This window comes from Musa acuminata, chromosome BXJ3-9, assembly GCF_036884655.1.
Source record: "Musa acuminata AAA Group cultivar baxijiao chromosome BXJ3-9, Cavendish_Baxijiao_AAA, whole genome shotgun sequence".
Taxonomy (NCBI): Eukaryota; Viridiplantae; Streptophyta; class Magnoliopsida; order Zingiberales; family Musaceae; genus Musa; species Musa acuminata.
The window spans coordinates 18,850,001-18,863,218 of NC_088357.1; positions in this window are offsets into that span (position 1 = coordinate 18,850,001).

Consider the following 13,218-nt stretch of genomic DNA (forward strand, 5'->3'; position numbering starts at 1 on the left):
GCTCCAAGCCTAGATCTATCTAATACTTGCTCATGATACTCAAAGCATGTACTATATCAGGCCTGGTACATAACATGATATACATTATAGACCCTATTGCTTTGGCATAGGGTATTATATCCATGTTCGCCCTTTTTTCAAGAGTCTCTCGGACGTACTCCTAGAAAGCAGCACTATCCCATGTCTAATCGGTGTGAGACCACTCTTGAAATTTTTCATGCTAAACCTTTTGATAATGGTGTCTATGTACCTGAATTGGGACAAGCCAAGCATCATCTTTGATCTATCTTTATAGATCTGAATATCTAAGATATAAGATGCTTCCCCTAAGTTCTTCATGGAGAAGTATCTATATAACCAAGCATTTATTATGTATAACATTCTTACATCATTCCCAATGATCAAGATGTCATCCATATATAACACCAAGAATGTGATAGTACTCCTACTTACCTTCCTATACATACAAGGCTAATTTTCATTAATGGATCTAAGCAACCTGCACACCTTATCTAGGGAGTCCTTGGACACGAATCTCTCGGGTTGTATCATATACACCTCCTCATCGAGTTTGCCATTAAGGAATACAGTTTTCACGCCCATCTGCCAAATCTCATAATTATAGTGTGCTGCAATAGCCAATAGAATTCGGATAGATTTTAACATGGCTACGAGTGAGAAAGTTTCATTATAGTCAACACCTTGCCTTTGACGATACCCCTTAGCCACTAGTCTTGCTTTATAGGTCTCTACCTTTCCATCTACTCCGATCTTTTTCTTAAAGATCCACTTGCAACCGATGGATACAATACCCTCGAGTGCATCAACTAGGTTCCAAACCTTGTTGGAGTACATGGAATCCATCTCAAAATTCATGGCTTCTTTACACTTCCCGGAGTCTATACTCATTATAGCCTCCTTGTAGGTCTGAGGATCAAGATCCTCAATATCCTCTCCTCCAATATGTCTCACATATCTCTCAGGACGATGGGATACTCTATCGGACCTATGTAAAGTTGGAGCTTATGTGTTAGGTACCTGAACAGACTCGGGCTGTAGAGTGGTGCTTGAGCTAAGTTCTCCAACCTCGCTCAACTCTATCATGCTCCCACTATCTCCGCCAAGAATGTGTTCCTTCTTAAGGAACACCGCTCTCTTGGCTACAAAGACATTTTGGTCCTCGAGATGATAGAAACAATACCCATAAGTTTTCTTGGAGTATCCCACGAACTTGCACCGCTCCATCCTTGATTCCAACTTATCAGAGTTGTGTCTTTTAACGTGGGTAGAGTAACCCCAAATCTTAACAACCTTAATATCGGGTTTCTTTCCTTTCCATATCTCATATGGTGTAGACACTACTGACTTAGTTGGAACTCTGTTCAGAAGGTAAGCTGTAGTCTCTAGGGCATATCCTAAGAATGAGATGGGTAGGTCAGCGAAACTCATCATGGACCATACCATGTCTAACAACATACGATTCCTCCTTTCAGATACACCATTGAGCTGAGGTGTATAAGGAGGTGTCCATTGGGATAGAATCTTACGGTCCTTGAGGAACTAGGTAAACTCTGTACTTAAGTACTCATCTCCTCGATATGATCGAAGAGTCTTGATACTCTTTCCAGTCTAATTCTCCACTTCATTTTTATACTTTCTGAATTTTTTAAAGGTCTCGGACTTGTACTTCATTAAGTACACATGTTCATACCTTGAGAAATCATCAGTAAAGGTAATGAAGTAGGAGTAACCACCAATGGCATGAGTTAATATATGTCCACATACATCACTATGTATAAGTTCTAATAGTTCAGTTGCTCTTTCTCTAGTTCCACTAAATGAAGAGTTAGTTAGTTTTCCACGAAGGCAAGGCTCACGGGGTTTCATATGACTCTTAGTCGAATGGATCTAGATATCCATCCTTTAATAACTTTTGAATCCTTCTCTCATGGGTGTGACCTAGCCTACAATGCCACAGGTATTCACTGTTCACCTCATCTTATTTCCTCTTAGACAAATTTACATTCATGATATGTGGAGTAGTGTCTAGCATAAACAAACCATTATGCAATGCTCCTCTCGTGATGATCTAATCATCTAATAATATTGAATAATCATTATTCTAAAAAACTAATTTATATCCACTAACTATCAAACATAAAATGGAAATAATATTTTTTTGATAATAGAAGGAACAAAATAACATGTATCCAATGCAATAATAGCTCCACCAAGCATATGTAGAGCGATCTCGCCAATTGCTACTATAGCCAATTTCCTAGGCCTTGCCAGAACCTATAACGAATTATAAATATGATAAGCACTACCGGTATCCAATACTCATGTGTTATCATAAGAGTCTAACAAATGGAGACTGATCATGAATGTACCTAGAGCTTCTCTAAGCTTCTGTTTCGCCCTCTTTGCAAGGTACTCTTTGTAGTTCCTCTTCCAGTACTCATCTTTTCTATAGTGGAAGCACTAACATTTTTCTACCTTATTTTTCCTTTCTGGTCTCACTAGTGTGGAGAACTAACTTCTCTTTCTTGATAGTGCTCTCTACCTCCCTCAATATATTGAGGAGCTCTGGGAGAGTCACCTCAAGCTTGTTCATATTAAAATTCATTATGAACTATGAAAATGAATCTGGTAGGGATTAAAGCACAAGATCCACACATAAGTTATCCTCTAGGATAATTCCCAAACCTGTGAGTTTCTCTATCCACTCAATCATCTTTAGGATATAGTTCTGAACTGGTGTCTCCTCAATCATCCTAGCGTGGAAGAGGCTCTTGGATATCTCATATCACCGAGTCATTCCCTGTTCCTCAAAGAGTTTGCAGACTTGTAGGAGAATGGATCTGGCATCCATTTTTCATGATGTCTCTGTAACTCAGGAGTCATGGAGCCCAACATGTAACATTAAGCAAGAGTAGAGTCATCAATGTACTTCACGTAGCGAGCGATCTCATCCTCGCTTACCCCTTCCTCGGGCATGGGCATCATTGTATCAAGGACGTACGCGATTTTTTCCACCATAAGAATAATTCTCAAGTTGTAGAGCCAATCTATATAATTTAGACTAGTGAGATGGTTGACATCAAGGCCACATAAGGGATTTGAAAGCGATATTTTCTGAAAATAAAAATACAGCAGAAATAAATAATATGCAGATTTTATAAAAATAAGCAATCAAGATATTGACTTCTATCTTAATATGCTCCCACTATTTTACTGGTAAGTCATGCGACACCCTCAGCACGTGAAACAAAAGTCTTTGGCAGACTTCTAGTGGGGATCGAGATCCAATCAGCGTCTTAGTGTCACCTTGAGGGACTCGACCAATCACACTAAGCCCGAAAGGTAGGCTACTTTTGGGATCGCATCTCCTTGTGATTCTCATCCTATTCGACCTCTGAATCACCATGGTCTTGAGGGATTAGACCAACCATGATATTCGGTTAAGTCAACACTATCATTACAAGATAAGTCTAATTTGATGATATACCCTCGAGGGACTCAACCAAGTATACCATGTCCTCGGGTCATTGGTGACATCTCTATGTCATAGGCAAGATAGCGAATCACGATATAGGTAAGCCTCGAGGGACTCGACCAACTCAACCTACACCGAGAATCGGTTCCTACCTATAACGATGGAAGGCCACATGGGTCAATCTAATTGCCTCACGTTTACCGACTTAATATTGTCGAGAGAGGGGTTTCGTTGATTCGGTCTCATAATATGACATGTCACGCACATACATGTTTAATATATATCTACATCGTATGCAAATATATATAAATATATCTAGTCAATGTATAAACAATCACACATTATATGAGCAATTACACCAGATGATCATGGACCACAGTCTAATGTGATCAGGCCCGAGCCAATAGGCCTAATCACTCACATCAAGATCTATGTGTGAACTGGTGCATCTCCATGCCTTGTGATCGTCCATCTCATCTTCATCGGTTCTGTCGGCATCTCGATGCATCTCCATACATCGCGATCGTCCATCTCGTGGGTCCCACTATTGCTTCCACGCTCCCGTTGTGCCTCCTCGTGTGATTATAATTTAATCATAGGCACACAGGCTCGATAATAAATGAGAAATAAAATGAAGATTCGTAGGCCCCAATAATAATAATTATAAATACACACATCATACGGTCCATGATCATCTGTCCACATATCATACATCACATGTACAAATCATTATCATTTAGGACTACTAGATATTAATAAATAATAATAATAATCAATTAAATCTTTTAATTAATTAATATTTTTTTAAAATCTAGGACATGAAGGGAATTTTCTAAATTATGAGGGGTATTTTTATAATTTGAGTAAAAGACAGAATCTAGAATTTCTAAAATTTCGAGGGGCAAAACTATCTTTTGTCCAGAAAATCCTAGGCCCCTTTCTCCCTCTCCCTTGCTGCAGCCGCCGCCAACTTGCCGGCGACGGTCTTGTGCGGCAAGGGGTGTTGCCGCCTCCACTGGCGGTTTTGCTCGCAGGGCACCGCCCGCAGGCAGTGCTACCCCGACAAGCGGTTCTATCCGTGGGCACAGTGCCAACAGGCGTCATTGCCCTACGGTGCCTCACCTCGGCGGCGCAACGACCGTAGGCACCGCTGCTCCGCGGTGCCGCTACACACAAGCATAGCGGCCACAAGCGCTGCTGCCCCGTGGCGCCTCTGCACGCGGGCTGCCAGGATACGCCAACGGGTTACCGACACTCATAGGTTGCCAGCCGCCGGTAGCAAGCTTGCCACAAGTAGATGGTAGCAAGGGTAACAACAGTTGCTGCCCTTTCTCACTTTTGCCTCAACGATTTTAACGTCAAAAGCTTCTCTAAAATATAACACACATAGTTCAAAACCTATTTTCGCACGAACATCTTGGCTCTGATACTACTGTTGAAAAATCTTGGGGGCGACATCACATGCGCAGTAGAAGAACAAAAAATAAAATCTCCAATTCCCAAAGATATGTCCATCGTCGTGTGAAGATTGGTGCATAAAAATCTACGAAATAAAAAACCATATGTGAGATAGATTGTGTTAATTAGGGAGACGTATATCCCTGAATCTATATAGATCTTTAAGAGAGGGTGAAGGAGGTTAAGCGCCCGCCTCTTTAGCGGTGATCCACACAATAGGGCTACAATGATACTCCTCAAAACTCTAAGCCCACTCTAAGGTGGAGAGGGGGAGGAGAATAGGAGAGGAAGCAAAAAGCTCTAACCTATAAACTATTGAAACCCTCATATTTATAGATGTCTTATGTCAACTTAACCATAATGGATCCTTTCCTATTAGGTATTGGATCTCCATCCAACTACCCAAGGCTCTTAGATTAGTGGATCTCTATCCAATAATCTCTGATGGGCTTTTATTGGATCTCATCCATAGGATCCAATAATTCAGGGGATTATTGGATATCCAATAAGATAGGGGCTCCGGTTGATATCTTATATCCGAACCTCTACTCATCGCAATACCTACCATATGTGTGTGACCCTCTATGTCCAATATCGAGCTAACCGTGAGTCATTCATGTCAGAACTTCTTCTGGCTCAGTAAATTATTATCTCCATAATAATTCACCCGACTCATCGATTGTGGACGTACTAGGCCACTATACTGTAGTCCCCAATGATATAGGGGAAATCCAATCCATTGGACCTATTTGTCCTCAATTACCATGTACCTATAGTCCCTCATCAATCTAATATCCCAGAGACCGTATACCGTGCATGGTGCTGTTAGACTCATATGGTTTCTGCTCGAGTCTCACTCTAATCGGATTCTCCCAAAGAACTCTTTCTCTCTCAATCCGAATGACCTTGGCTAGGGATTTATTTAAGCAAGAATACATGGGACATTCCTCTTATGACATCGAGAGTGGATGATCCTCTATCGATACTCGATAGCCCTCGTAAGGTTTACTACCACTCCCGAAGACCGACTGTGTTAGATTTAAGACATCCAAACCTATAAGTCTAGTATCGAAGAGTGGAGGACCTATACAGGACATCCTTGGTGTCTCAAGTCTAAGGTCCAGATGCACCACTAGGACTACGGAATCGCTGTTTAACAATAAGGCATCATCAACCATTCAACATTCCATAAATGGATCAATTAGTAAACTCATTCCCCAATGAGCACTTATATTGTATCCCTAGTGTCCCCACACGAGTAGCTATGAGACCAGCTACATCCATCATATGGACGAGTATACAACACACCAGTCTGTCCAGTTATCTTGATGTTCTTCTTGAGTAACCTATGACCGAGATTATTTAGGATCTATGTTTAATGGTGAATCGGTCTCATTATCATGATCTTATCACGATCCGATTCTCATTGCACAGATCCAATGACATCACAATATATATATATATATATATATATATATATATATATATATATATATGTATATGTATATGTATATATATATACATGTATATGTATATGTATATATATATATATATATGTATATGTATATGTATATATATATATATATATATATATATATGTATATGTATATGTATATATATACATATATATATATATATAACAAATAATAAAAAATGATAAATGTCAAAAAATATAATAAGCAAAAAGACTACATGTCAAGTCACATGTGCCATCACTCATGTGATGGGCTTGTAGGGCATCTATGATTAGCAATATGATCTAAAGTCTTTTATGGTTGTATGGTGGTTATATGATGGTAAATAACTTATTATATTGTATGAGGATTATGCCATGTTTGGATCATGCAATTTATATATGATTTTTTATTTATATGAACTATTAAAATAATTAAACAAATTATGAATGTCCTATGATTGAATTATTTATGAGTTGAAAAATAATAAATATTTTATGAAGGTAAATTATCTGTATAGGTTTTAGCCTTGCATTCTTCTAGTAAAATATATAGGATTGTGGAGTTGTACTGACTGCGGTCTTCCACTGAGCTTGGTGTTACAATTTAGTGGTATAAAAGCATAGGTTATAGTTACTGAGACTAGGAGTTATTGTCAAATATATAGGATAGATAAGAAATTAAGAATTTATTTATATTCATCCATATACCTCCATATGATTAGTTTCATATCATATTTTATCTAAATTATATTTAATTAGCTTTATAATTGTAAGGCAAAATGTCTCGAGGCTCTAGAAGAATTAAAAATGTCCTCTAACGATCCAATCCACATACCACTCAAAGCCTACGATATGTAGTTCTTAGCCTTTTAATGAACACAATATTGCTAGAAACACTAAAAAAGCTGAGACTAGCATGGGACAAAATTAGATGGAGATATTATAGTTAATTTAGACTTCAGCCAGAATGATAAAAAATCAATAGGAGATGCAATAACAACTCCATTTGAGTATTGGATTACCATATATTCAAATAATAGACTGACAGAGCACTGAGGATTGAATCCTCCTGTTTTTAAAGACAGTTTCAATCCTTTTGAAATTGATGAGTGGTTTAAAGAGATAAAAAAGATTTTATGATATATATTGATGAATAAAAATTGAGTTTTGAGACCTTTATATGTTAGAGCTAGTCCCAGAAAATTTATCAAAAGTTAATTTTGATAACCCAATAAAGATAATAAAGTGGAAGAATAAAAAAAGTGATAAAAATATCATATTTACATGGTTCGATCAATTGACCTACATCCAAGGACGAAAGAAGAGCAAATCACTACTACAAAAGAGGGACTATTACAAATGCCTTAGGAAAATGTTCCTAGGCCATAAAACACCAAAAATTACTGAACAAGAAAAGCCTAAAGCAAACAATTAGATTTTCTTATGGTGCATCTGACTTCAAAGCCCAGACTCTTATTTATAGTTCCAATAGGAGATAACAAGCCTGATTTTTCCGATGTGGAACTATATGGGACTTGCCAAACTAACAAATCTCCACCTTGGCATGTCCCAACAAAACTTGCTCCACCTTTTTCACAAAAGCCCCAATGGACAATTACCAATAATCAACACTAATCAAGTCTAAGCACTGCTTGAAGTTGTAAACCGGAAGAGGCTTCGTAAGCATATCAGCTAGATTGTCCTTCGTATGAATTTTCTAAACAAGGACCTTTCCCTCAACAATAATATCCCGAATAAAATAAAACTTCACATCAATGTGTTTCGTCGTCTCATGATACATCTGGTCTTTAGTCAAATGAATAACACTTTGACTATCATAGTAAATTATAGTAACACCTTGATGCAGACATAATTCGCTGAACAAACCTCTTAACCATAAAACTTCTTTGATCGCCTCTATCACTGCCATATATTCTGCCTCTATAGTATATAAAGCCACGACAGGTTGTAGGGAAGCTTTCCAACTAACTGCACAACCGCCAACACAAAAAACATAACCTGTCAAAGATCTTCGTTTATCAAGATCCGCAACATAATTAGAGTCGACGAAACCAACCAAAGTGTCATGATTTTTTCCAAACTCCAAACAAGCATCTGAAGTCCCTTGCAAGTATCTGAGAATCCACTTCACAATCTGCCAATGTATTTTACCCGGGCGAGACATATATCTACTAACCACACTGACTGCTTGTGAAATATCTGGACGAGTACAAACCATTGCATACATAATACTGCCGATGGCACTAGAATGTGGAACTTTCACCATATATTCTTCCTCTTCAATTGACTGTGGTGACTGAGCATCAGATAGCCGAAAATGGCTAGCAAGAGGAGTACTCACTAGCTTAGCATTTTTCATACCAAACCTTTCTAAGACTTTCTTGAGGTAATTTTTTTGAGTCAGAAATAATTTTCTAACTCCTCGATCTCTTTTGATCTCCATGCCAAGAATTTTCTTAGCTGCTCCCAAATCTTTCATTTCAAATTTACTACTTAACTGCATTTTCAAAGTGTGAATTTTTGACAAATTCTTAGCTACAATAAGCATGTCATCAACATAAAGCAACAAATACACAAAAGAGCCATCAGTTAACTTCCGAAAGTAGACACAACTATCATACATGCTCCTCATGTAACCATGACCCAACATAAAAGAATCAAACCTCTTATACCACTGTCTTGGAGACTGCTTCAATCCATACAAGGATTTCTTTAACAAGCAAACATGGTCTTCCTTACCATCAACTTCAAATCCATGAGGTTACTCCATATAAATTTGTTCTTCAAGTTCACCATGTAAGAAAGCTGTCTTGACATCAAGTTGCTCCAATTCCAAATCATACATGGCAACTAAAGCAAGCAAAACATGAATAGAGCTATGTTTAACAACAGGTGAAAATACGTCATTAAAATCAATACTATGTACCTGACTATAGCCCTTTGCAACCAATCGTGCTTTGTACCTTGCATCTTCAACCCCTGAAATACCTTCATTCCTTTTGAAGACCCATTTGCATCCAACAATTTTCTTACTCGAAGGTGGCTTCACAAGATCCCAAGTTCTATTCCGATGGAGAGATTCAATTTCTTCATTCATCGCGATCAACCACTTGGCGAAATTATCACAAGAAACTGCATTTGAGTAGGAAGTAGGCTCACCAACTTCACTTGTTTCTTCTGCAATAGATAAAGCATATGCAACCAAATTTGCATATCTTTATGGTGGTCGAATATCTCTGCGTGGTCTATCCTTGGCTATAGAATATTGCTCTTCCTCTAGATCATCTTCGTTAGTAGACTTGGGACCATCTATCGGTATTCTTTGAAGAGAAGAGTTAGACTAAAAAGAATTAGAACTACCAATCTCAAGCTCCACCTGCTTCTGCGCACTATCATTTGTACAACTAGTAGATTCCTCTTTGGAAGATAATATAGACAATTCATCAAAAGTAACATCTCTACTGATTACAAATTTTGGGGATTTGTGATCAGAACACCATAATCTGTATCCTTTCACCCCAGTACCCAAGGAAAATACATTTTTTTAGCTCGAGACTCTAATTTTCCTTCATTCACATGCATGTATGCTGGACACCCAAAAATTTTTAAATCAGAGTAATCAGCAGGAGTACCTGACCAAACTTCCTCCGGAGTTTTAAAGTTAAGTGATGCAGAAGGAGCACAGTTGACAACATAACAGGCCATATTAATCGCCTCTACCCAAAAGTCCTTTGTCAACCCTACATGCTTCTCAATCAAAGCCTTCCATTGTTTAAAGGTCATAAAAACATCATTTTTATGCTTTAGAAAATAAACTCAAACTTTTCTAGAATAATCGTCAATGAAAGTCAATATATACCTAGCATCACCCTTAGACTGAACATGAGCTGGACCCCAAAGGTCTGAATGAATATAGTTAAGAGTACCTTTCATTTTGTGAACTGCCGGAGAATTCAAGGTAACTCTTTTCTGCTTTCAAAAAATGCAGTGTTCATAAAAATTCAGTGGCCCAGTACTTTGTCCACAAAGGAGACCCCTTTTGCTCAATATACTCAAACCTTTTTCGCTCATATGACCCAAACACATATGTCATAATTTGGTGATGTCAGAATCAGACAATGATGATGACGAGATTGCAACTAAGCCTGTGACAGTAGTTCCCTGCAAAATATACAAGCTACTAGAATTACAAGCTTTCATAACAATAAGGGCACTTCTAGAAGCTTTCATAACTCAACCTTTAGATGTGTATTTACACCCAAGGGCCTCTAGGGTCCCTAAAGAGATGATATTCTTTTTTAAATCAGGAACATGTCTAACATTAGTGAGTGTCCTCATAATACCATCCTGTATTATTACCATCAAAATAATTCCACCATTACAAGATTCATATATGGAAAACAAATCTCTAATAGGACACGTGATAAGAACAACCTGAATCTAAAATCCATTTATTTTTAGACCTCGTTCTATCATCAGTAGTAAAGAAAATATTTCCATCATTCTCATCAGCTATTACACTAACTTCAGCAGACTCAGTAGTTTTCTCAATAATTTTTTTCTTTTGCTTTAATTTATTTTTTAATTTAAAGCAATCAGCCTTAATGTGCCCCCATTTTATGATAATATCTATACTCCAAATTTCTATGTCTAGATTTAGATCTAGATTTATATCTACTACTATCAAATTCTCTTTTATCCATTCTACCCCTGACAACCAGACCCTCAGCCTGATTCCCTTTACTTTCCCCAGTGATATCTCTGTCTATCTGCTCCTTAGATTTTAGTGTAGATTTAATTTCCTAATACGAAATTATTTCTTTTCCATAAATCATAGTATCACGGAAATGCTTAAAAGATTGGGGAAGAGAATACAAAAGTAATAAGGCCTTATCCTCATCATCAATTTTTGTATCTATATTCTCCAAATTCATAACCAAGGAATCAAATTTATCAAGATATGAAAGTATAGATGTACTTTCAGTCATCCGAAGCATATACAAACTCTGCTTTAAGTAGAGACGATTCTTTACTATCCTCTTCATATATAAGGCTTTAAGCTTGTTCCACATGCTCTTAGCCGTAGTCTCCGTAGCTACCTCCCGTAAATCCTCATCAGAGAGATTTAGAATAATGCTGGATCGGGCCTTCTTATCCATACCCGCAAGATCTTCCTTTGATGTACCATTTAGAATGTTCTCAGCCCCTTGTAGTGCCAAATCAACTCCGTCTTGAACTAGAATGGCCTCCATCTTGAGTTGCCACATGCCGAAGTTGACATGCCACATGCCAAAGTTGACATTTCTGTTAAATTTCTCGACAACGATCTTCGTTATTGTCATTGTTGCCAAAAGATCCCGAAACCGGGCTCTGATACCAGTTTGTTAGAGCTAGCCCTAAGAAATTTACCAAAAGGTAATTTTGGCAACCCAACAAAGACAATAAAGCGGAAGAATAAAAGAAGCAACAAGAACACCAGATTTACGTGGTTCGGTCAATTGACCTATATCCACGAACGAAGGAAGAGCAAATCACTACTATAAAAGAGGGACTATTACAAATGCCTTAGGAAGATGTTCCTAAGTCATAAAACATCGAAAATTACTAAACAAGAAAAGCCTAAAGCAAACAATTAGGTTTTCTTGTGGTGCATCTAACTTCAAAGCCCAGACCCTTATTTATAGTTCCAATAGGAGATAACAAGTCTGATTTTCCCGATGTGGGACTATATGGGACTTGCCAAACTAACATTATATTAGAAGAAAATGCACACAAAACATAAAGGATTTTACCAACTATGGTATGTACTACTGAATAGAAAGTGAGGTTTGGGAAGTTTATGTTAAACGGATACGCATATGATTGGTAGTAATTAAAAGAAAAATTCTTGACAAAGATGAGAATGGAGATGATGTTATAGTTACTTGCGATAAATCTTTTACTTAAAAGTATTTCTTTATGAGTATTTAAATATAAACGGAGGAAAGATTTCTTAGATTAAAACAAGGCGGAAGATATGTTAGTTGCTGAATATCATAGTGAGTTTGAAAAACTAACAAAATTTGCTCCTGAGTTAATAGCCAGTAGTAAGAATAGCGCAAAAAAAAAATTTATCTAGGTTATGGGCCAGATTAAAAAATAAGTGTAACTATTTGAATTGAGCTCATATGCAACAGTAGTAAGGTTGACCTATTGAGATGGGAGTTGAGGAGTTTGAAAAGATGAATCAAATGGAAAGTCAAAGCATGAAAGAAGGCAGGCAGTGGAAGAGATATAACCCTTCAACTTTTCATCCATGTCAAAACTTTCATGAAAAGGCAAAAAAAACTAAATATTCAATAATTAACTGATCAAACAGAAGGAGTTAAGTGCCAAAACTGTAAGAAATTTCATGGAGAGAATATCATTGGCTAAGTGGGGCTTGCTTTGTTTGTGGTCAACAGGGTCATAAAATTATTAAAAATTTCTCAAAAAAAAAGTTTTCAAAGGAGAAGAATCTAATTAAATAAGATTCTTTCATATAGTCTGAAACATAAGAAACCCAAAACATTATGAAAATATTTGCTATGATACAATAGGATGTTAGATCTTAAATGCTATTGCGTCAGGTATTCTGTTGATATTTTATACATGCGCTTCTATACTATTTGACTCAAGTGTCATTCATTCTTTCATATTCTACTAGTTTTATTAAAAAATATAATTTGATGTGTGAGCCTTTAGATGTTAAATTATATATTGACACCCAGTTAATATAGAAGTGGACGCCACCCATATTTATAAGTTT